The sequence below is a fragment of the Protopterus annectens genome, chromosome 10.part0 (assembly GCF_019279795.1).
Source record: "Protopterus annectens isolate FY-2018-M chromosome 10.part0, PAN1.0, whole genome shotgun sequence".
In the NCBI taxonomy this organism is placed as follows: Eukaryota; Metazoa; Chordata; order Ceratodontiformes; family Protopteridae; genus Protopterus; species Protopterus annectens.
In genome coordinates this window covers 69812412-69839308 of record NC_056744.1, presented here as the reverse complement: position 1 = coordinate 69839308, position 26897 = coordinate 69812412, and the positions used below count along the sequence as shown (strand labels likewise).

At 39.7% G+C, this 26897-nt stretch overlaps 1 protein-coding gene and 1 pseudogene across 3 annotated transcripts in view; one reads left to right on the top strand and one right to left on the bottom strand.

The window, feature by feature from the left end:
* The window catches only part of STX8 (syntaxin 8), a 2187953-nt gene that overhangs the window by 1388640 nt on the left and 772416 nt on the right, over positions 1 to 26897 (top strand). The window lies entirely within an intron of this gene.
* Positions 3882 to 4012, bottom strand: LOC122814601 (annotated as a pseudogene).

Sequence of the window (26897 nt, the reverse complement as noted above, 5' to 3'; positions counted from 1 at the left end):
TGTGTTCAGTTGGGTATATAGTGGTGTTGTCTTTTGCTGTGATGTTAAAGTGAGAGTTGTTTTGAGTATGTTTGGTGGGTTGGAAGATGAGTAGTTTAGTTTTGTTTGGGTTGAGTATTAACTGGGCATCGGATAACCATGTTTCAACAGAGGAAAAGGCTTCCTGTGTGACTTTTTGCAGTTTGGGTAGGGACTGGGCTGAGCAGATGATGGTCGAGTCATCTGCGTATTAGATGAGTGTGCCATGTTTGGTGGCAGAGGCTAGATTATTGGTGTAAACAGAGAAAAGTAGGGGTCCAAGGATGGATCCTTGGGGAACCCCTATGGAGACAGGTAGTTGGGGAGATATGTCATTCTGCCATACAACGGATTGTTGGCGGTCAGACAGGTAACTCTGAAACCAGTTGGTGACTGATTGTGAGAAGGATAGGTTATTGAGGACAGAGATAAGTTGTTTGTGTGGGACCATGTCAAATGCTTTAGATAGGTCTAGGAAAGTAGCAGAGTAGAGATAGCCATTGTTTTTATGCTGAAGGATAGTGTTAGTAAAGGAGAGTAAGGCAGTGGTGGTGCTGTGGTTTAGTCGGAAACCATGCTGAGTACTGGAAAGGAGGTTGTTAGTAAGGAGGTAGTGTGAGACCTGAGAGTGTATGCATCTCTCCAGTATTTTGGAGAGTGGAGAGAGAATAGCTATGGGGCGGTAATTGGTTAGTTCTGCAGAGGGTCCAACTTTGTGGAGGGGAATTATATGTGAGACTTTCCACAATGTGGGAACGTAACTTTCTGACAGAGATCGGTTAATCAAGATGGATACTGGGTAGGCCAGAGTATCAGCTGCGATTTGTAGGTATTCACTTGGGAGGTTGTCTGCTGTTAATTTGGTGGGTTTAAGTTTAGTTAAGAGTTTTTTTATGTTGGAGGTAGGTACAGGAGAAAAAGAGAAGGCAGTGGGGAGATTACTAGTTGAAGGTGTGGGTTGGAGGGGAGGGGGTTGGTGTTGTTTAACTAGTGATAGTATGGTTTGGGTGAAGTGTGTGTTGAATGAGGTAGCAATATTTTCTGAGGAGTGAGGGATGTTAGGTGGAGTAGTACTGACTTTACCTGGGTGGAGGATGGAGTTTATGGAGGACCAGAATTGTTTGGGGCTATGTTGTGAGGAGTCTAGGGCAGACTGGTAGTATTGGAATTTGTCCCGTTTTATTAGCTTTTTGACTCTATTGCGTAGTTCTAGGAATTTCTGTCTAGCTGCGGGGGTTTTGGTTTTGCACCAGTGCTCCCAGGCTTTATCCCTGTTTTTCATTTCTGACTTAGTGGTTTTCTGTAGCCATGGGGAGGGTTGTGCTTTGGTTCTGGAAAATCTTATGGGGGCATGGTAATTAAGGATGTTCAGGAAGGTAGTATTAAAAAATTCAACTGCGTCATCTAGACTGAGGTACATTAGAGCATGCCAGTTACATTCTTTGAGGGATAAGATGAATGTGAGTGGGTTAAAGTTTATTTTTTTTAGGTATTTGATGATAGATGACAGGTTTAGCTTGGTACAGGTATTTTTTGAGTAGGAATGTTGGGGATTGATCACTGAGGCTATCTGATAAGCAGCCTGTTATATATGACTGGGGGTTCTTACTGACTAGTATCCAATCCAGGGTAGTGTGCTTGCTGGAGTTTTTATTTATCCTTGTTGGTGACTGGACTAGTTGGGTGAAGCCATGAAGGTGTACATGATGGGTTGGATTGTTGCCAGAACAGGATTGCCAGTCATTAATGAAATCACCTAAGATGATAGTTTCTTGGGGGAGATGGTGGGTAGACCAGCTGAGGAGGTTTTCTAGTGGAGGGATGTTTTGGCCAGGTGGGAAGTAGCATCCAATTATGTTGATGGTTTTGTTTTGGTTAATTTTGAGGTTGGTATATATTATTTCTTCATTGCCTGTTTGTGGAGCTGAAGATTTTAAGATCTGGATGTTTAGATGTTTAAATATTATAGCTACACCACCTCCTTTTTTGTGTAGCCGGTCTACTCTTAGTATGCCGTAACCTGTAGGGAGTATTTGCTCACTTGTAATGTAAGGTTTTAGCCAGGTTTCTGTCAGGATGACTATATCTGGGGAGTATAAGTCTATGGTGGCATGGAATTCATGGACTTTGTTGGATATACTTCTAATATTTAGGCTTAGTAGAAGGAAGTCACTTGGCTTTCTATTGTCTGTAATATGAGAGAAGTTGTGGTTTCTAGTCTGATTATGAGTATTGGGGTTGGAGATGGTAGGGCCAGGGTTGGGGTGGATGTCTCCACTTAGGGCTAGTTTTGATATGCATGAGATTATTATTTTTCTCAGTTTTTGAATGTGTTTGTTTATAAGGGAAACTTTATGATTGTGCTCTGTGGGTAATAGGTATGGTGGGAGGGTTACTATGTTAAGTTGTAGGGATGCTTTACGTTTGAGTGATATAGTTGGTAGAATATGTGGAGGGTGCATAGGGATGGTTCTTGAGCTGGTGGGAGGGGAGCTGAGTATGGGTGAGACATGAGTGGTGGTGTGAGTAGTGGTACAGTGGTAGTGGTTGAGTGGGGGAATGATGGAGCTTTGGTAGGATGTAAGATATGCAAGGAGAGTGCATGCAGTGAGCAAAGGAAAGGTATGCTTGTACATGTCAGTTGAGGAGGTGTAATAGTAGAGGGAATATGGAGGAGGTAGTGTTGGGTTAGCGCTGTGGTTGGCTATTGGAAAGATGGGAGGGGTTTGAGTGCAATAAAGGTGGGACTACTGGGGGCGGGAGGGAATAGGGGGCAGGGTGGGGAGCGAAGCGGGTAGAGACCCTGTTAGATTCCTGTATGAGGGGCTGGAAACAATCACAAAGCAAGACAAGTATGTGTTAAGAAACAATCACAATTGACCAAGGACTGCTCTGAAACTGTAAGTCTTTTCTTAATTTCTCAGGTGGAAAAACAGGATAATCTTGTATCAGTAGGCTACTGTGGTCATAGTTTAAATTAACAAACACACAGTATTGATCAGTTATGGATACTGTTTGCTAACAGAAGGGAATAAGAGAAAGTGGAAGATGTGTGTGGTGGTGGTGGTGGGGGATGCTTACAGCCAAAGCACAGTGCTCTCCAGGGGAAAATGAAGATTGGCTCAAACAGGTAGACACATACTCAAAGTTAACTGTAGCTGTTTGCAGACAGTTCAGACCCGGACTGCGCTTTTCTTATAAGAATGTTAATGGTGGTACCGCAGTTGAATACTTAAGAGTGGCGTTAGGTCTAGAAAAGAAGAGTACAGAGAGGAGTAAGCACTTTTGAAATGGTAAATATATATTATAAAGATTATAAAGAACACACTGAGCAAATAGCTACCACATGCAGGACAATGTCCTGAACCACTACTTAGTATATGCAGATACTGAGCCAATTGGAAGAACATTAGAAAACAAAAACACAGACAGTTATGCAGCCACAGATAAAAATATAGCGAGCAGCAATCTGTCGTGGTTCTCTAATGTGATTCTATCCACCAGTAACAGCACAAACTTATAGAAATAATTTAGACACTAGTATGTGCTGTCTACACACAACACAATTACATGAATAACATTAGTTATCTACTTTTAGTACCACTAATCAGTATGAGAACCATCTCAAGTCTCCCCTGAAAAGAGGCCATTGACCTAGTGAGACTAACTTGGTCAAAAAAGTGTAAAAAAAAGAAAAGAAAATTGTTTGGAACTCAAACCCAAGATTTCCAGCATTCTGTGCTGGTATCACTGTCTCTGGACTAAAAAGGACCTCTAGGCAGTTAAGTGTCGAGTTTTCCATTAAAACATTCCCCCTTTCAGATAGGAAACCCCTTACATGGTGTTAAGGACAAATTACTACTGTAATTATGCAATTGAGTTTACTGCATTTGGGGGCATCACAGGAGTCAACCTCACTAAATTACAATGGGGATGCTCACCCTGGAAGAACCACCTTTGTGATTTTGATCTGTCTCCCTTGCCAAGTCCTTCTCTGAGAAGAATCCAGTTACTGATCAGAAAGTAACTTCTTTTGACAACCCTGTGATGAAAATGCACAGATCTTCATGACAAGGTAGACTAAACTGCAGACAGGATTGTGAGTAAGGCAGCACTTAGTTAAACATCAGTTCACACTCCCTTCTTAATGTATTATTTCTTGTTAGTGGACTGAAGGGTAGCAACACATTATTATATCACTGAATTATAAAGCAGAATGAGACTGTGTCTGTCTTTGTAGTCTGACAACTATTTGAAGCTATCTGTCTGCAACTTCCGCTATATGTTGCCTTGTGTTTCTTCTTCAAACGTCATATAATTCAGTCAGTGAGTTTATTTCTCAGTATGTGTCCTGGTAATCTCTGCATAAAATGATACTTCCTTAGGTCAGGACTGAAATGAGTCTCCTTCCTTTGTTGTTGGTGAACCACTGTGTTCCTCTCCAGTCTTTATTCTCATACTGACTGTTGATCTTATGTCCACATGATGTTCCTCCTTTCTGATTAATTTTTCAGTGGCTATTGTCTGATCTAACCTGTATTTTCTAAGTAATGTTTATCTCCTTCCTTCCTTCACAATGCTCTGTTTGCCCTCCTGTGTAACCTCTAGTAAAGCTACTTCATTATCAAAATATTACTTTGTGTGCCCCCCCCCCCCCCGATCCTGTAAAGTAGCAGGATAACATCTATATTCCTGTTGTCTGTTGCCCCTTGATCACACTGTGTCTTGTGATTCATTGGGGTCATTACCATACCATCAAATTTTGCTGGTTTGCAGTTTCTACATGAGGTGCCTGTCATACTTTATACTTGGCTCCATGTTATTATAATACAGTGCAGCACCTTATATTTATTCACACTAAACCTCTGCTGAAACCTTGTATTGCCACTTAGTTTATCTTCTCAAATACTTTCCTGTTGCTTGCTTGTCCATCCCAACCCACTCCCCCTGTGTTTATGCCATCTGCATATAGATAAACCCTGTTCCCTTTGCCCACTGTTGTCTTTGATTTATTGACCCTGTTCTTTTTGTCTGTTTTTGTCTCTGGTTTATTAACCCTGTTTTCTTTGTCCATTATTGTCTCTGATTTATTGGCTCTGTTCTCACTGTACATTGCTGTGTCTGATTTATTGACCCTGCTACATTTGTCTATTATCTCTGATTTATTGACCGAGTTGTCTTTGTCAATTTCTGTCTGTGATTTGAACTCATTTCTATTGTTATACCCATGCTTGCAGCCTCTTACAATCATTCATATTAAATCTTAGCTGCCACCTTTCTGTGCAGTTAGTTAATCTTCTGAGATCCTTTTCCAGGCTTGCTCTTTCCTCACAAACTATAAGCCCTATATTTGAGTCATTTGCAAATAAATTGACCCAGTTGTCTTTCTCCGTTTTTGTGTCTGAGACAAATCTTTGAACAGCACTGGTATCGCCACTGTTCCGTGTAATGGTTCACTGGTCATGCGTCTCTTTTAAAATGGAGTCCCCTTCACATTACCTTCTGCATACTTCCTTCAGCCTTTTCCATCAGTACAGCCAATGTTTTTCTCCCTCCAGCATATGGAGCTTACTCTTTAACCTTCTTTGTGGTGGTGTATCAAAGTCTGAGCTGTTTATATTTGACAGGCAGGAACTTTTGATGTTGAACCTGTATTGATTAGTGTCTTGTAGTCTATTTTCCACTTCTTCTTCTTCTTCTTTTGGCTTTTCCCGGTTAGGGGTCACCACAGCGGATCACCTGTCCGCTCATGATTGGCAGTGGAGTTTTACTGTGTCGAGTTGCCAGCCCGGCACCCAACCTTCCACAGAAGGCACACGCATGCGCACACTCACACCTAGGGCCAATTTAGAATGTCCAATCCACCTACAGCATGTCTTTGGGATGTGGGAGGAAACCGGAGCACCCGGAGGAAACCCACGCGACCACAGGGAGGACATGCAGACTCCACACAGAAGGCACCCCAGCCGAGGATCGAACCGGAGAACCTCTTGCTGTGAGGTGGCAACTCTAACTGCTGCACCACCGCGGCCAACTTTATAACCTCTTCCTGGTTATTTTCTTCATTATTTGCTCTAATGTGATAGTCTGGATGACAAGCTAGTTAATCCCTGGTTTGCTTTTTCCTATGAATTGGTAAATTAGGATAACCAAAGCTCTGGTGCAGTCCATAAGGAACTCTCCAGGGCCAGTGACATACTGCATTTAAATTATTAGTATTTTCAGCAGAACAGTGGACATATTTCCTAACATTTATTTGTTTTCTTTATTATTTGTTAGACATTTAAACTGGGGGCTCAGATGACTGCCCTTTTTAGATCCTGGCCAGAAGCAAAAGTAGTTTTGGGACAATTATTCCTTGTGGCGCTTGTGTGTTATACTCTGTTATCGTAGTAAGTTCCCTTTTCCATTCTAAAAGCTTTTAGTGTTACCATCCTAGTATCCAGCATACTACCTCCATTTTCTTTGGCTATGATGATGAATTTCAAGACACATTGAGAACCTTTGTCTTTTCTCTTTCATGTTTCTCATCCTTTATTTACTTAACCATTCTTTTACTTTCTGTTGTAAGCTTAAAAAACTCTTACTTTCCTTAATTCTGTCTACTAGCTGAATTTCCGGTTTGCCATTGTACCCCTCCTCTTATTTTATACCATTCTTTGCATGCTTTTGTTCTGGTGCTATTCACTTCTCTTCCTTTCATATCTTGTATGCTTCCTTCTTTATCTTAGATTTCACTTACTTTCATGTTCAGCTTCAGAAGCTCCATTTGTTTCTTGTCTTTAATTATTTTCATTGTTCTTTTTCCACTTTTATCCATGTACCATTCCTGATTTTTTTCCAGCATTCATTTATCTCATTTATTGCTGTCCAGTCCCCTAGAATTTCCTCTGCCATGTCCCCTCCAGGCTTTTTTATCCCCGCCTATCTCTGCAGAACCCCTGTTAATGGTTCCACTACCTGTACCCATTCAGCGTACTCACTCCACGAGGTGGAGTGGGGCAGGAGCTAGGCATTTCTGAGCTAGATGAAAGCCCTACACCCCATTCATTCATTCATGCATGAGAAGTCCTGTCAGTCCCTCTGTTCTTTCAGTGATGAGAGTCAGGTGGTAGGGATCAGGTAGTGCAGAGAGGCCTACTCTTCCCCGCTCTTGAATTGCTATCAGACTCACCAGAACTGTCTGGTTGAAGGTGTGTCTGTGTGTGTGTGTGTGTGTGTGTGTGTGTGTGTGTGTGTGTGTGTGTGTGTGTGTGTGTGTGTGTGTGTGTGTGTCTGTGTGTGTGTGTGTCTGTCTGTGTGTCTGTGTATACACACCTCCTTTTTCCCCCACTCACCAGGGAGGTGCCCTTTCTTGATGCAACATGAGCTAATATGGCCTCTTACAGGCAAGCAATATAGTTAGCCTCCATTAAGTGGTGCCAGTGCTGTGGACCTAGCAGTCTTCCCCCTCTCAAGGACAAGTGAGCACATATCATCCTCCCCTAATAGGTCATGGGACATTTGGTCATAGTCAGAGGTCAGCCTAGGCCCCCATTTTTATGCGGTTTGTTTTTCTGTAGTCCCATAACAATATTTTAATTATCTAAACCACCTCCCCCTAAACTGAACTCCCCTACAGTATGGTCACTGTTTGCTGAAGTTGCCCTAATCTGTTTATCTCTGGCTTCTGTTTTGATCAATACTTTTGCCATTAGGCTGATTTTTGTGACATTCTCCTGGATATGTTGCCCAAATTTATCTTGGTCTTATTAATTTTACAACCTCAATCTCCATCTTTACTCTAGATTTCAGAACACCCAATCCATTCCTAGAAGATTTAGCCCCTGTCATCACAACAAACTTTTTCTTATCTTTCCATGCCTGAACTCTCTGCCGTTCTTGTTGTTCTTACTGATGGAACATGCTATTCTGTAGGCAGTGTCCATCCACCAGAGCCCCCCTTTTACCTCTTATATGTTGATTGCAAAATGCAAATCCACTTAGTTTGACAACTCTATCTCTACTCATTCCCTCCTTTCCTCATGCTAGTATACTCTCTCACTGTTCCCACCTTATTCCTTATATTTCATCCCATTTGTGTAGAGTACTACATTTCCACATCACTTACCTTCTTTAACTCTTGTACCCAGACAACATCATATTGTACTCCCACTTCCCTTTTGACCATATTCCATGTCCTTGCCAGGGTTACATCTTTTTTTTTCTCTAACAAATGCAACCTCACTTTTTAATTAGGTCACGTATTGAGCAGAAAAGTATTGTCTACCTCTCTATCTTTTTGTTGTACTGTTTTTGCTCTTCCTCTTGTATTGCCCAGTTTCTCACCTTCTTATCACTTCTTTTCTTCTTCAAGTCATGGTGTTCCAGCCATTACTTCACAACTAAATTTAAAGTTGCAGTGCATAGCCTCTATAAGTGTATTTTTAAAGCCATAGCTTCTGATCTGAGGCAAAGCAAGTTTCTCTTATGCAGCTACTCCATCTATCACACCTCTTTTTAGTTTCCTGCTAGATCATAATACTACTAAGAATCATAGGAGGTTACAATGGCTTTTGTATGTGCCTGGGCCTTACATCATCTACAGGCTGCCCCTGTCCATAAAGGAAACAGGCTACAAGCCAGGGGTGAATTTGCAATTTCCTGTCAGTTGGTCCAAATTGCATTTGAACAGGCTTAGAGAAGAGCTCTGCTTCACATGACAGAGGAGTCTGTTCCAGAGAAGGGGTAATCTCTGAGCCACATTCATGTCCATCCAACATGTTTTGTTTATGTCACAGATGAGGTTTAGATCCTTAGATTAATGCTGTTTGTTTTGCAAACATGTAGCAAATGCATAAGGGCTGGATCGGAGAATGTCTTGTAGGTTAGGCATAGATTGCCCCTCATTAGTAGGTAGAAAGCAGATGTAATCCACAGGGCTCAAGTGAAGTCTGGTTTTCCCTCCTATGACCCAGAGGGTGACAGGACTAACAAGAAACAGAGTATAAAGGATTAGTCAAGATAAAATCACTTAAGCTAGCAGATCTAGGAGACTCTCTCTCTCTCTGATACCCCCCTGTTGGAGGAGTAAAGAAACCTTGTTGACATTTTGAGTAGTTTATTCACTTAAACAGGTAGACGGATGAGTGTTCTTGTTCAGACTAATCCTTTATACTCTGTTTCTCATTAGTATGTAGGAGATGTAGTACAGGGACAGGGTTTTCAAGTGGTCTACATGGGACATGTTGTTTGCACCCTGTATTCTTTTAGTGAGGAACCTCTGTGGTCATTCCAGCTGTTACAAATGCCTGGTCAGGTACATGCTGAGGGGTGCATTGTACTAGATTATTGGTCTAATGAGGGCTTAGTACAGTGGGATTATGATCTCTGTAGATCTGGATGTCATGCCCTTACTTAAGTTGTGCCACATAGAAAGATTTTCTCACCACCATGGATACATGGTGACCAAAGTTCAGGTTACTATCAACCTGAGTTCCCAAGTCCCTTACCAATGGGTCTACTGTTAGGGGAGTATTATCATTGTTGTTGTAATTTGCAGGAATGGTCATCTTCCCAAAAGGTAAAGTTATGCAATTCTTTTTTGCATTGAATTGTAGGCCATGGCTCTGGAATCTGTTATATTTGCCTGTGTCAGACCCGCCTAAAAGAAATCTATATCTTTGGGGGATTTACTGATGTTACACAGCATGCAATCATCAGCAAATCTGGTCAGTCAAAGGCCCAGTACATTTACTTTGACTTCAGAGAAGTATATTCCAAACAGGAGAGGTTCCAGTACTGAGCCCTGTGGGATACCACTAGTAACAGCTTCTTGGTGGAAGTGGATTCCTCCACCCTAACGTCATGTCCTATTCTTGAGCCATTCGGCTATCCATCGGGTGATGTAGGTATTTATGCCTACATTTGTGAGTTTGTATAATACTAGAATGAGATATTTTGTCAAATCCCTTTGCCAGGGTAGGCAGGGTGCACTGTTTTGCCATCATACATGGCTGTAGTAACCTTCTTGAAGTAATCCATCAGGTTTAGTAAGCATGATCCGCCCTTCCTGAAACCAAACTGGAATGACTGCAGTGTTTGAAGATTTCCTATGGCTTTGTTTATCAGGTCCACAATATTTTTTTTCCCATGGCCTTACAGATAAGAGTAATCAAACTTATGGGTCTGTTGATGGTCCCCATTTATGTAGAGGGATGATCGTTGCGGTGCTCCATTCCCCAAGGATGAAGCCTGTCTAGATGCTGTGGTTGAACAGAGATTCTAGTGGGCCTGGCAAGTCATTTTTCAAACTGTTTAGAAGGCATCCAGGGATCTTATCAGGACCCATTATTGCGTTTTTTTTTTTCACTTTGGAGAAAGCAGTGAAGACCTGTTATGTAATGATAGTTGGTGAGAAATGGTAGAGGGTATTTCTTGGGGGTAACTGGGGGTAATAGTGGGTGAAATTGCAGCCAAATTTATCAGCCATCAAATTTGCTCTGTTCTTCAGTTCAGCATAGGTAATTCCATTTACTTTTAGTTTGGCACACTGTTGGGTATTCCCCTTAAGGTTGCGTACATAACTGAAAAGTGCCCGGTGGTTATCCTTAGACTGGGGGCTATTTTTGCACTCAACATTGGCTTTGGAATACTTAATTTGTCCCCTTAGTTGCTTGTTAAGACTGCTGAGGAAGTTTTTTGCCTGTTGGGTGTAAACCTTATGATATCTGGACAGGATCTTCTTTCTTATGTTGTTCAAACTATTTATACTGAGTGCCCACCAAGAGGGCTTGTTTTTGGAGTTTGTTCTAAATTTATTTCTGTTTAGTACTGCTGCTTCTATTCAGTAATGTACATGTTTATACAGGGTTTCCGTAAATGCTTCAGCATAGGCCACAGGGTTCTCTGTGTTTTTGGGGGGAAGCTTGGAATTTAGCTATGCCATCCATTAAAAGCTGGTAATTAGCCTTGAAAAAGTTCTTAACGGTTCTGGGAGTTTGGTATTTATATTTATTTCAAGGGTGACGACTTTGTGCTCTGATCTGACTGGTGAGGACATTACACCTGGGATGGGGGAACAGCATTCCTTCATGTTTGTGAGTACTCCCTAGTAGGTGTGCAAGGCTAGCTGTTCCAGGGTGTGTGTATTAGCAAAATCCAGGAATCTTTGTGCATGCATGTTAACAGTGGGGTATGAATCCTAGTTTATGGTGGTATAGTTGAAATCACCCATGAATATGATGATGGGCTGAATGGTGAGTGACTCCACTACATTCAGATACATGGTATGGTTAACCTGGGTCATAGACAAGGACATATAGCTAACAAGGATATAGTATTAGACGTCACCTAAGGTAGTTGGCTACTGAGTAGCTCAATTATGTCATATTGTTTGACAAGTCATGACTTGTGCTTACTTTTTATGCAGATTGATAGACTCCACCTCTTGTCCCTTCTTGTAGACTAGCTGATCTAAATGTATTTAAGGCAGTTATAGCCTTGCACTAACAGGCTGCCTTTTCCAGCTTTAAACCAAGTGTCAGTAAGTGCACAGATGTCAACACTTGCAAGGGTGAAGAACGCTTCCAAGGACTGGAGCTTTTTGCTAAGAATCCTAGCATTAAACAGTAACACCTTTAGTTTATCTTGAGTAGAATTAAGTCAGTTTATTATGTTGGCATTTTGTAAAAAAGGTACTGTTGGGATAGATTACATTTTGGCCAATATCTAAAAGCCTCAAATGGACAGGTGCAGGCCATCCCTGATAAAGCAGCATTGTCTGTTGACCATGTCATCTCAAGTCAACATATATTGGACCCCTCTTAGAGTGATATCAGTAACTAAGCCAATTGTTAAAGTTAATCTTTCTCTACTATTGCTTTGTATACCTATAAGGAAATGTGCATTTTTCCAGAGTCTTTTCTGACAGCCTGACTAGTATTCTAGCCAAACTTTCAGACCATCATCTATTAGTGTTACAAGATTCCTGACAACATTTTTAGGGGACTGCTGATTATTTTCTTTGGTGATGTTTAATGAATTTTTTTTTCAAATTATACCATGTGTGACACTGCCAGCCCAGCTATCTAGAATTTTGTAAATAATCCTATCTTATTTGTGAATATTGATAAGATTTATACAGAACTGTATGTTGTGCACTGAGCTTCAAGAATGTAAACACTGCATACACTGCCAGAACATAGAAGATTAACCTGCAAAACTTAAGAATAGTTGAGGTTAAGTTACTTAATAGCTGGGCCATAAACAAAAGATGTTATCTCTCAGTTTCAGTTCAGTAGCAGACACAATGTCTAGAGCTAGAAGTTTTTTCTGTTGTCTTGGAGAAAAGTAATTACTAGGTTTAAAATGTAATGTGTTTTATTGCTTTATGACTTCCTAGCAGGTACGCAGTTCTGAGCAAACATCTGAGAGATATGTATTTTTAACACAGAGATGTTAAAATTCTGTTAAGTTTCTGTTTAGCCTGGGAACTGAATTCAGGTGACAAAGAGTGATGCCATCCAAGCTAACCCAGAAGTAAAATGTGCTATTAATTTAAGAACTTTCTCAGAGAGAGACTATGCATTTTGTATTTTGTCTTTGGCCTGAAAACATCCACTCATCAGCACTTGCCTTGCTAATAGTAAGCAACCATGGTACAGTAATTTCTTTTATAGTTAGAAATATAGTAAAGATGAGTTTAGATGTTTTCTGCATTTATTTGAGTGTCCTGCAATGTTGTTTTTAAATATTTCATGTGATTTTGAACTCTGAAGTTACTGTGTTGATTGACTGAGTATTGTCTTGTTCTTTTATTTTTTATTATTAAATATATTTAAACCTATCTTTGTGGCTGATATTTGTGAGACATATTTAACCTCTTAGCGTACTTGCATATGTATTTGGCAACACTGTACAAGCCACTCCTAAATAGCCTTGCATGTCTTGGTCAAAACTACCATTTGGATAATCACAACATTACACAGTAGGATTGGACACCCTTTGTAAGGGCCTTATAGCAGCTGATAAGAGAGTTGGTGGCAGTGGGAAACTGCCTTATAGTCCTGGCCGAAGAGGGGATAGCTAGTAAACCTGTGCCAGCCTTCCACAGATATGTGTGTGTGTGTGTGTGTGTGTGTGTGTGTGTGTGTGTGTGTGTGTGTGTATTTGTATATCAGTCAAATCTCAAAGTGTGTGTGTGTCAGCTACTTGGGCAGGGACACGAAGCACTGGTTAGATAGAGAGGGTAATGAAGGTCTTGGCTTGACCCCTCAGCTGAGATCTTACCCTATAGCTGTGCCAGTGGGAAGTCTTATTGGGGATCTGGAGAAAGAGGGAGAAACCAACCCCAGACTGACTGTGTTCTCTGTGTGTTCTTAAGGGAAATTGCACTTTACTGCGTGTGTGTACTTGTCATCCTCCCATTGTGCACATTCCCCACTTTTGCCAGTGGTAAGGATTGAGGCTCCTTGATTACTGGGCCAGTGCAGGGGTATCACACCATGCTACAATTTTGTGGCATTTGAAGGCCTGTTTATGGGAACTAAAATACTGGATCTGATGTTGTCCTTTTCATTCATTCCTCAACTAATGGATCTCTGATCTGACTCTGATCCGACTTGGCCACTTGTACCAGATCATTGGATCTAAAACTCTTGAGCTCCTCCCATTACCATAATGCCCTGCCACCCTAACATACTTCAGATCACATTTGCCCCTTTTCTGCTTCATAGGTGGATCCTTTTGCTGTTGAGCTTTTGGGCATTTTTCTTGTGGAATAGTGAGTTTAGTTTTAAAACTTTCAGTCCTACTTTAATGCCTACCTCCCTTGTTTACTTCTTAGTATTTCTCATGTTTCCTCTTTATGATTGCTACAGATTTCTCAGTACTTCTCTGTAGCACCATTGGTGGTACAGTCCTATTTAAAAAAATTCTGTATTTTAAAAAAATTCTCTCTACTTGTTGGAGTAATTCTTGTAGTACCATTGCTGGGATTTGTCTTTTCTTTTTATTCTTTAAAAAATATATATACTTAAATTAGTAGTTTTTTAGTATACTTTCTGTTTTAGCTGAGTTAGGCCAGTATGGCTGACAAGCCTACTGGTTTTAAAAAATCCACCACCTGTGGGCATATAACATGCCTAACTTGGATGCCCACAGGGAGTATGAATATTATTTGGAAGTTGTACATTTGGATGCGGATTGCTGTATTTGCTCTGGATTCAGTTCCAGGGCTCTCACGTTTTTAATTTCTCTAAGTCTTTTGGGTTTCTAATACCAAGATGGGAATGGACCCCATTCCTAAGTCAAAGTATGATTAATGTTCATGAAATTAGTATTGTTTCGATCTTTGATGTCAGCTCTTCACAGCACCTGTAATGTGCCCATTAATGACTCCTCCTGCAATTCGTATGGAGTTACATGTATTGGTAATGTATCTAAATACGATTATAGATTCTTTTTTATAAGACCTGTTGCTCCTACTACTGTTGGAACTGTCTGGGTATCTTTCTTCCACCTTGCTCTGATTTTTGCCTACAAATTCTGATATTTTATGACTTTGTGTGTCTTTGTACGCAAGACACTGTAGTGAGTGGCTATAGCAATTTCATTGATCAATGCTACTTTCATCTTCTTTTCACAGACCACTATACCTGATTTTCTCACATCTGCCTTTTGAACTGTTGGTAATGGCTAATCCCATGTGATGTAGACTTCACCATTTTCTATGATGCTTTGTGACTCATGTTTCCAGTATTTTTCAGCTACTTCAGTACCATAATTGTTACACAATCCCCAGTACAACAGTCTTGCCAAATTATTATGCCTTTTGGTATATAGTCTTTCTGCCATTAGTATGTCACAACCAGCAGCAAGGTGTGCGACTGTTTCCAATTCTGTTTTACAAAACCTATATTTGTCTGTTTCTCCCACATGTTCAATGGTCTTTGTAAATCGTGTCCGTAGCCCACTATCTTGGGCCTCAAATATTAACCTTTCATCTTTTGGTTGTAATTTCCCTCTCCTTAAACATTCCTGCATTCGAACCTGATCAACATGAGGTTCTTCCAGAATTTTTCTATACTTGCAGCTGTATATATGCATTTTCCACATTTCTTGCCTTCTCATCTGATCCTTCACCATATACTCTTTCTTTGTTTTTTTGGCACATTCATTTGCTGTCTGATTTTTAGCTACTTCTGATTTGATTTCCATTCCTGCTTGACATCGATATGGTTCTGCTAGACTAAGCAGGGAAGTCATCTTAGAGTTATTCTACTCATATTTGTAAACTTTCACTCCATTTGGGTTCTGGGAGGTCAGCAGATATGTCTGCAGTCCCACAATTGCAGATCTATACATGTAATCAATTTCAAGGAGGCCCATACCTCTTCGTAACAGGAGACATATAAACTTGGTTTGCACTAATTTTTATAAATCATTTGGTGAGCATGAAACATCCCTCTTGTTTTCCTGTCTAATCTATCCAGCATGTTTTGGGGCCAATCATTCACTTCAAAACTATAAGTTAGGACAGGAAGAGCAAACTGGTTTATAGCTTGAATTTTGTTCCTAGATGTCAATGCTGTTTTCAGGATTAATTTAAGTCTTCTAAAATATTCTTTACTAAGTTTTATTCACGTTTGTCTCTCATTGAAACACTTAAACTGGCTAGAATTACCTCACCAGCTCTTTCTCTCTCTCAACTTCAAATCATCCACTCTATTCCATACCAGCCTTCCTGTTGCCCCAACTTATCTACTCTTATCTCTCAATACTCTCCCACTAGATCACTTAGTAGCTCAGACCAAAACCTTCTACAAACTGGGATCCATCCTCTTTAGCTACCATCCTACCATCTCTTGGAACAGGCTGCCATTAGAAATCAGGTCCCTCAATCACCCCAAAAAATTCAAAGCAGCTACCAAGGAATGCTTAAAAAGTCACTGTACTCTCCCCCCATAATCTTCCCTACTACCCCAAGACAGTCCTTTAACTGTCCTCTGTGTTGTTTACTTTATTGACCTCCTCTTCTTTTTCACTTCTTAGCTCTGTCTAGCCTTCACTTCCTCTCTTGGACTTCACGTCCTCACTATGTAGGAAACCTCTTTACACTGCTGTTAAACCTCCTCACACTACTATTTAAACACTCATGTCTCACCTCCCTCCCATAAACCTGATGTACAACAACAGTAAATTACTAAGTATCTTTTATTTCTTGTTCATTTGACAAAACTATATTGATTCTGTTTATGCTGCTTCCTTACTTACTTTTATTGTATATAGTTGCATTAATCATTTTTTGTTGTGATTTGCTAATGCCTTTTTAAATTGCTTATGCTTTGTTATCTGATTATGTTTAATTTTTTCTTATTTGCTTATGTTTAAACTTTATGTAACTGTATGTGGAGCTTTTTTCCCTGGGCCTCCGCTGAAAATGGGCTAATTCTGCTCAGTCAGACTATCCCGGTCAACAAATGTAAAAGAAATAAATAAATAATTCATGTTTTATTGTTGATCCTTCATCAGTCCCCAAATATTTATACACCCCTCTTGCTCAAGTTCTTTTATATCACATTCTTGCCCCAAACTGATGTTTTCTTGGTGCTTCAGTTTTCCTGCTTTAAAGGTTGCTTTTGCACACTTACCAAGACCAAATGACATTCTTGTATCATCTGAAAAAGTTTTGACTACTCACAGTTGTGATTTCAGATCATAGTCAAAGAGAAGGTGAGAAGTCTTTACACTTCATCATTTTCTGGAAGCCAAATTTTAGCCATGGCCTAAGGTCTTACGTAGACAGCTTATGGGCAAGACAGAATAGCAGAGGTGACAGGGAGTCACCCTGGAATATCCTCCTTTGGATTTTTATCCCTGGAATAATAATTTGTCCTTTATCATGCCTAAATTGCAAAGTGGTCTGCCACTGTTTCATGGTCACTGTAATATAGTTGATCAGTGTAGGATGTATCTTATGCATTTTTAAGCACTCTTTTATCCATGAATGTGGAATACTACCAAATGCTTTTTTGTAGTCAGTCCATGCCATACTTAGATTCTTCCCCTTTTTACATTTCTCCATTATGACTTTATTTAGCAACAGATGATCCTTTGTTCCATATGACTATCTTTTATTGCCCTTTTGTTCTGTTGCCATGATTGAGTTTTCTAAATTACTATAAACTCTGTCGGCCTCATTTCCAGTGTATAGTTTAAATGTAGTTGGAAGGCAAGTTATTGGTCTATAATTTTTAGGGTCGCTTGCAGGTTCACTCTTAAGTAGGAGCATTGTTTTTCCTGTCGTTAGCCAGGTTTTTGTCTGTTCATGGTATGCATATAAATAGTTCTTACTCATTGCTAAATCTTTGTGCAAAGATGTTAATACTTTTAACCAGATGTTAGGTACTACATCTGAGCCTGGTGTTTTCCAATTAGAAACTTTTTTTTTAAGTTTGTTTCAATCTCTCTGGCTGTTACTTCATCCCATTTCATATCCTGTACTTTTGAACTTCTTATACTTTCTTTTACTTCTTGTTTCCATTTAGCATCTTTGTTGTATTCCACAGGATCTTCATAAATACTTCTTCAAAATGTATCTATTCCTTCTTTTTTGGGTAGTTTTTCAATTCCTTTTACCTTGTTTCCCAATTCTCTATAAATCTTTTTGGGATCATCAATAAATTGCTTATTTTGTACATTTCCTTTATATTTATCTGTGTATCTTCTAAGTTTTTCTGCATGTGTTGATATTTTTAGTTTATTATTTGCGATAGTGCATGACAGATCTTGATCCGTTATAATATTTCTCATTGCTTTTATCACGTCTGTCATTCTGAATATTTTTGTTGATCTGTTTCCTCTTCAGTACTCCTCTAACAATTACACTTCTTGTCTTAACCGCTTTATAATTTTCCTCTATTCGATACTTCCATGATGATATTTGATTTCTTCCCTTCCTACCCTGTGTTCTTGTGGTAGAAATTCATCAGTTATTAATTTAACTGCACAGTAATATATCCTATATACTTCTATTATTTCGCATGAATCTCTATTGACAGTCCTGATTACTGTTTTCATTTGTTTTATCAAACTTCTGACTTTTTGGGTTTTATTGACCTTCTTTAGTTCATTTCTTTCATTGATTTTAATACATCTATCTCTCTTAAATCAAACAACTCTTCTCTTAGCTCATTTTCTTGTAAACTGAGGGCACATTTTTTGTTCTCCATTTTCTGCGGGCATTCTGTAACATCTTCCTGTGACACATTCTCTTCAATTTCATCTTGTGTCATCTATTGCTGTGTCATATGAGAACTCACTGGTCTGTCACTCCTCAACATTGACTGATCCAGAGTTGCTACAGCTTTCTGTTCCTTCCATTGCTGTCCAGATTCAAGTGAATGTTTATACTGGTTTCCTGTGGAAGACTCCAGAATATCTTCATATGACAACTGACCGGTTGTTTACCGTTCCACTGTTTTCTCCTTAATGTGGATGTCTATTGCTCTATCCTGCTGTGGTGCTTTCTGTGTTAGATTTTCTGCACTGAATCCTTCACTTCACAGGTACTCCATAACCTCAGTTTCTGTTTCTTTAACTTCTCTATTGATAATCTTCTTTTCTTTTTCCTCTTTGTCTTCTTATTTTTTGTATTGTAAAGTTTTCCATGTCCAGATTCCTTTGCCTGTATTTCTCTTCAAATATATTTGGTGCTGCTCTTTTTGTATTGATTAGTTTTGCTTTCTCCTTTGCATAAATATTACACCATATTAAATCTCTTTTTCTTTCCCATGTCCATATTTCTTTTTCATATGTCTCCTGATCTTCCTGTTTCTCCTTACTCTGGGGACTCGTTCCATCATGCATGCTGTGATGTAACCTGTGTTAGACCTTCTACACCAAATCCTTCACTTTGCAGGCATTCCATAACTTCAACTTCTATTTTGTAACTTTTACTTTACTAATCTTATTTTATACATTCCCTCTTTGTGATATTTTCTTTATTGTAAAATTTTTCATATCTGGATGCCTTTGCCTATATTTCTCTTCGAATGTCTTTGGGGCTGCTTTTCTGTATTGATTAATTTGGCTTTTGACTTTGCATAAATATAGCACCATATTAAACCTCTCTTTCTTTCCCATGTTCATATTTCTTTTTTATACTTTTCAAAAATCTCTAGGTTTTGTTGTTTGTTTTCTCACTTCCTCCGATGCTTCTTTTTCCAAACAGATCAAAGTTTCTTGGTCTTTATGTTTTTCACAGATCTGTTGTATTAATGAACACAACTTTTTATTTGAGGCTTTTGACAGTTTTTCTTGCGGAAGTATTTTTCTTTCCTCTAATTTCTCTTAATCTTTTTGTATATCTTATATATGGAAATGATGGGCTTTTTGCATAATAGCAGCAATACATAATTTCTTTTTTATCTGCAATAGTCCAATCTATCATATTTATGGCTGTACTTTGGCCTATCAATTTTTGTCATTTGTGGACTGCTACTTTCTTCTACAATAGGGGGCCATCCTGTCCCTGGGCCTGGCCTGGCCCCATTGTAGCAATGTTTCTGTATTGTGAGGATTCTACACTGTCATTTCTTTCTAGTCCTCAAACCAGTACGTCTACCAGGATTGGGCACTTTTTCATCCTGGGCCTTGTGCACCCAGCTATCTTTTTTAATCTACTTCTGTCCTTGATGTTTGGTATAAAAAATACAGTCTATATATCAGTGTTGTCTTGGTGAGACTTTGTGAAAAACAGAGTCCACCTCGTGAAGGTACTCACCCAAGACTTGAGGGTGAATTCAGTTTCAGCAATACTACTCTCCTTTGCTTGCTGACTTATCATCTGTCCATTTGGGCTCTCAATGGTAAGAGGAACAAGCTGGTATTGAAGAGCCTTCTTCTTTCTACTTCTTCACCTTCTGCTTCTATAGCTGAGGCTCAAACCCCCTGTAAGAAATTGGATAAGGGGAAGCCAGACTCCTCTCCCAAAGATAAAGAATCTCACAAGAGGTCACTGGATCACATACCCTCTTCAGCTCCTTCTTCGTAAACCTCCCCTCTTACCGAATCCAGTCACTTATTGGCTCCCTTCATCCTTTTTGGAGGGATCCCCCTGCAGCCATTCAAGACCTCCATCCTCCACATCTTCTCTCAGGTCTTCCAGAAGTTTATCTGAGGCTGACATGGATAGCATGATGAGAAAATTCCTCAGAGCTCAGATCCAGATGGGGTACTCCCAGCTAAGACTCCCATCAGAACCATGAGCTGACCTTTGTCTCCTTCACCTATCGTCTCTCCTTCTCCAATCTAGCCCACTTTTTCAGAGCTGTCAGATCTGAGAAACCTTGGGGTGTCCTCATCAAATCCGAAGACAGTCTGTTCTTTGACTATGGTAACTTCCCTGAGTTACCCAGCCATGAGCTTTTCATAGCCAGAGGACTCTCGGAGCTGAAAAGTCAGCAACAGATCTTTGGGGGGGGGGGCTAGGGTCAACTTCAAAAGTATTGGAGCCATCTCTGCCCTTCGCTAGACAGCATGGGCCTGACCTCTTCTTCGGGTGGCGTACTTATGGGGTTGCAAGAGCCAAAGTTGTATAATTATTCTGCCTTTGAGGTTGTGGCAAGGGCCTTCTCTTTATCTAGGGAAAGGACATCCCTGCCCTGCTTGGATCAGACAACTATACCTCCTTCAGTTCTTGGCTCTGAGCCTTGTTCAGCCATTTCACTGGGATCAGTCACCCCATTCAAGTCTCCATTCAGTCCCTCGGGACATCCTTATCTCTTCCAATATTTCTCCAGACCATCCCACTGTGGAGATCTCTCAGAAGAGGACTTGTAAAAGGAGACACCTAGACTCCCCTCAAGAATCTGTCACTCAGGACACTGATTTTGATGATGGGGAAAGGTCCTGGAGGCTTTTGGGTCTGGCCCAGCTACTTCTTGGGTAACTCCTTGGCTGATGAACTCAGTTTTTATTTCTCACTAGATGTGGAAGGAAATGGATACTGTGGAGCCAAAACCTTCAGACAAAATTTTAGCTCCTCCCAAGGACAGGGTTTACTAGAGCAAGGGGGTCCTAGTTGATGCTATGGTTGTGGCAGCAGCAACCAAAAAAGAGCTTGCAGAACAGAGCTCTTCTGTCCATCCCCCTAACAGGGAGTCCAGGGTCTTGGACAGATTTGTTAAGTATGTGTACACTTCAACGACCTATGCTCACTGAATTACTTGGCACATTTTACAAGATTATAGAGATTTGACTAAAGAACTTTCCAAATCTCTTCATGGGTCCATGTCTGCTGAGGATCAAAATAGAGTGTCCTTGCAATTGGCCACCCTGTATTTGATTTCTAATGTATCCATGAGATTGATCTCCATGCAGCAGAAAGTAGCTTACAGGTGGTGGGTTCAGGCATAACCATTAGGAGACATGCCTGGGTGCAATTCTGTGATTTTGTGGAGCCATTTAAGCTTTCATTCATTAGTGCTCCCTTAGATGTTTTTTCTTTATTTGGCCCCAAAATAAAGGACACATTCTCCAGATTTGACTAAGAGAGAAAGACCCTGTCTGCCATAGGCAAATGTTTTCCTACCTCTCAATGACCGTTCTCTAGGCATCAGTGGGAAGGTAGAAAAATGTGGTTCCATAAATCTTAGGGTCCTTTTCAAGACTCACCTGGAGATTGAGCCCCCCCCCACTGCTCCTCCGAGAACTAACAGTATATGCCGCCCCACCAGGAGACATGGCCCTCAGTACCAAGGCTTTTGGAACTCCTCCCAGGACAAGACCTGCCAGCACTTGTGAAAGGGGGCCTGACTGCTACACTTTGGAGGCAGTTGTGGAGCATTTGTTTCTGCACCAAAAAGCACGACTGTCCATAACAAAAGATTCATGGGTGCAGAAAATTAATATCCAGAGGTTATGACATACCATTTTCCCAAATTCCCCCTACAAGAATGAATATAATCCTCATTGTTCCACCCAATCAGAGGGAGGCAGCAGAATTAGAGATAGAAAAGCCGCTGGAAAAAAAAGTCATCCAGAATGTCTCCTGGACCAGTCAGGATCCAGACCCTATTCATGATTCTTCTTAGTTTCAAAGAAGACAGGAGACTTGAGACCCATTGTGGATCTCAGCAAACTAAACTAGTTAATTCAATATTCAAGGTTCTGGATGGTCACAGTTCAGCCCATTCTGCTACTTCTGCGAAAGGATGATTGGATGTGCTATATAGATCTTCAAGATGCGTGCTATCACATCAAAATGAACTTGTGCTCCAGAAGATATCTGCACTTCTGGATGGGAGTCTGTCATTACCAGTTCAGAGCACTGCCCTTTGGTCTCACCAAAGCCCTCAGAGTGTTCTCCAAATGCATGGTGGTGGTAGCAGCTCACTTGAGATTGCTGGGATTCCAAGTGTTTCCATACCTAGATGACTGGCTGCTAACTGCCCCAACCAGGCATCTACGTCTGCAGGCAAAGTAATACTTGCACCAGTCGTGTCTCCATCTAGGCATCCCAGTCATTTACAAGAAATCACAACTCACACCTGTGCAGAGTTTGGATTTCATAGGTGCTTGTCTGGACAAAATCAGATAGTCTGTCTTCCTCCTGCTCAAATCCAGACACTCAGATCCCAGGTCAGGAAGGTAATGCAACATTCTTCTCTTCCAGTATGACTAATTTTACAAGCCCTAGGATCCATGGCAGCTGCTGTCACCCTCTTTCCTCTAGCTAGGTTTCATGCACAATTTCTTCAATGGACACTGTCAATCTAGTGGTCGATTCTTCAGCATCCTTTAACTGCTCCAGTTAAGGTCACACAAGCATGCAAAAGATATCTTCTTTGGTGGATTCATTTGAATGATCTCGCCAAAGGATGTCCCTTGGTTTTTCCCCTGCATACAGCCAGGGTAACTCCGGGCTGGGAGGGGCACTAAATGGGAAGGACAGTCCAAGGTACATGGTCCTCTGAAGAGGCCAAGAAGTATATCAATGTCCTGGAAATGGGATCTGTCCCCCTAACATTGCAGGCCTTTCAAAATGTTCTCCCCTCCAGAACAATTGCTATTCAGACAGACAGTATGTCAGTGGTCTGGTATATCAACAAACAGGGAGAAACCAAGTCTTACCCACTTTGCTGAGAATCAGGGAGAGTGTGACAGTGGGTGATCTCTTCTGGTTACTTTCTAATAGCAGTGCACATTCTAGAGAAAGCCAGCATGATTGCAGACAGACTAAGCAGGTCAATTCTGATGCCTCACAAGTGGTCTCTCAATGCCGAAGTAGTGGAGGGGATTTTCCGTTGTAGGACCAACCAAGCTGCGACCTCTTTACTTCTCCCATCATCAACAAGTGCAGCAGGTTCTTTGTCCTGATCCCTCCATCAGCGGAGTCACAGAGAGATACTGTAGTCCATGATTAGCCCCTCCCGTCTTCTTTACACTTACCCACTGTTACCTCTCATTCCCAAATTTCTACAGATTAGTAAACCGTGCTGTATCTGCGGAGATTAACCAGGCAGAACCATTATTTGAAATGTTTTAATCTTGCTTGTTGTTAATATAAAGTTGTTCTTAAATTAATTGTTCTTAAGTTTCTGTATTGTATTTAATTTAGCTTTGTTCTTTTAATTTTGATATTTCTTACATGTTTAGTAGCATTTTTCTTTCTGTTATGTAGTTTATTGTTTTTGTAGCACCACCACATGGTGTGCAGTGATTATGTTCCAGTATCCAGAAAAAGACAGACCCAATTTTAAATGTTATATACACCCCCTGCTTCAGTTGTTATGATCAGGTATCATTGTAGGCATTTAAACCTGCCAGTATGGCAGAATAAAAAACAGATTTGTTTTTGCCTGCTGACTGTGTCAGTAATATGTATAACAAAATCTCTTACACTGTCTTTCTGGCAACATTTATTAAGTGGTTTATGGCTCTTGAAAACTGGCTAAACAATTAGCTTTTTTCTCATGGTGAGTTGTTTGGCATCCATGATCTCGAACACCTTAATACGCTGGTTAGGATCAGCAACCCAGTGATTATCCATAGGGGTAGGATAACACTTAGCTCCTATTAGTTGCCATTTGGGAAGTTTAGGAAGGTGGTATATCTCAGTTGTAAATGTGAATTTAATGGGATATTAATCTTATTTTAAAAGAGAAGGGGTTATGGTAAATTATGACCTTGTATTGGTTAACTCTGTATCAAGAGTATTACTTCCTCTGTTTCAGCTCTTAGCCAGTTGTTACAATTTGATTTTTAATGAGACCTTTATGTCACTAGACATGCATATAATCATGTAAAGATAGACTTGAAATTTGCTTTTATCCACAGTTTGGTTTGATTATTTTAGGGATTGCAAACCCCAATGACAGGGACAGTTTCATATTTGTTTTACATAAACAGTTTCCCCGAGAGTAAATACTCTAAACTTGTCCATGGGTCTTTCCTACAAATGTGCACTAGTCCTTTTAATTTGTAACGCTAGACTTCAAACTGAGAAAACAACAAAATCAGGTACATTGTGTAAAATCAGGGGTTGTTTTAAATTTATTTCTCACAAATAGTAACTAGAGAGTAAATACTCTCCACTAATTTCACAAAAATGAACATTATTCTTAAAGTTAGACTTTAAAATGAATGAACAAGTGTGTAAGTTGCTTTCATCCACAGCCAGCAAACTATCCCTTATTTAATTACTGCAGTTTTCAATTTGCCAGAAGACCACATATTTTATTAGGCATACATCAAAAAAAGAGGTCAGGTTAGGGGCTTGCTACTTAGCCAGAGAATATAGTCTTAAATTTAGACTTAAAATTGGGCACACATCAAGTTGCCAACCCCATTCCTTATTTAGTGACTGTAGTCCTCAATGCCAGATTGCAGCTCATACCTGGTTGCCCTTCATGATAAAAAAATAATAATAATTTTCTCATGTTACCATGAACTGATGTTACTCCTTCATAATGACAGTCCCATTTAATAATTATGAGATTTTGGCTTATTGCTTTCCTGATAAATTATTAAAATGTAACAGAAAGCTATGCCACTATTTACATGGTCACCATGGATCTTGTTTAATTAATTAAGTATACTTTTTGAGTAAACAAACATTTATTTACTTTGAAAGTAAATTAATAAAGTGCCCCCAAGTGAGCAGTGTTTCCATCCCTTGCTGTGCATACATATATGGTAAGGATCACTACTATATTTATGGTGTCTGTCATTTAATCTTACCTCTCAACATTAAGCCATCAAAAATAGGTACAAACTATTTTCCAAAATAGGTGCACATGGCCAAAAATATGGACACATAATTAGCATGCACTTTGCATACTGAATAGCATACAGCTCCTGTCATTACCAGAGTAGTTGTGGCATACTTTCAAAAAATGCAAGTTTAAAACACTGAGCTACAAAATGATGCAGACATATGAGCATATTACCATCAACCAAACAAAATCAATGCTGCACGAAGACTGTTTTACAGAAGAAAAACTTTGAAGTTCAGTAAAAATATATAAGACTTTGATATCTTATTTAATAAATATCATACTGTGACACCAAAGCTGTTGTGTCAGTTAACCCACTGTAGTTCATAATAAAAAAAAAAAAATCAGGGAACTCTAATAAGATACTTCGATACAAGATACACTCAGGTATGTCAGTCTGTCACCAGAGATTTCACTACATCTCATTTCTGAGTTACATGGTAGCATGCTACCTTTTGTGATGGACTTTAAGACTCATTCTGTATATAGTAACAGAACTGTTGCCTTAACCTATTGAAATATTTGTTTATTTTTACTTTGGTAATAACAACTGGATATGGACTACACACCACCATCCTGAGCAGAAGTTATGCTCACTAACATAATGGAAACTAAGTAAGCCACATAACATAATAATATAATAGTATTTATATAATAATATTTATAATATATATATATATATATATATATATATATATATATAAGAATATAATAATATTGCTTAACAGTAATTGTGCATCTGCCCTGAGGATTCACACACAGCATTACTCTTCATCCTAACTCCAGTTGATTATAGATTCTGATGAAAGTGAAAGAAAATAGCCAAAATAATGTATTTCAATTTATCATGTTGCTTTCAGTGCATGCACACACAAACACTGCCCTTAGTTCTCTTGAAGACATTACAAACACAAAGTATAATAACTTTGAAGCTAAAACATGGGTTATAGATTCACTGTGTTTTTAAAATTACAACAAATACAAACTTTGGCACCCTTCTGAGAGGATCATGTAGGTAACCACACTTGACAAGCACAACATACTTTGTTACGGGCAGTTATTTTTTTGGAGAAGCTGCAGAACACATTTTGGAAAACCCCTGCAAGACTCTTGAAGGCAGCACTCTGATATCACCTTATAAAGTACACTAAATTTCTTAGCCCATTGGGACTGACTCATACAATCCAAGACTAATTTAGTCAAGAGAATTCTGACCACTCTGGTGGTTCCTTGAATGGTACTGTTAACTGTTATTGGCATTAATTAGGTCATAGGCTCCTTACACAAAATCTAGTTTTAAACAGTTGCTTCCACAGAAGTAATATGTCTGTTTTACCTGGTTTTCCTATTTGTTTATTAGCCCTAGATAAAGAACCCTGGTAAAGGGCCTCCTATTATCTATATGTCATTGAATGTGTTAATACTATCGACCTTGCACCTTCTCTCCTTCTGTACATTCTTCTTCTTGTATATATGTAAATAATTTGGGAATGTGATAGATGTTATAACCTTGCTGCTGACCTTCTGGATTGTTGATGATATAATGCTGGATTATATTTAAGATGTTTGATCTTATCAACTGTTATATGTTTTATTCCTTTGGCTCCTTTTGGCAATAAT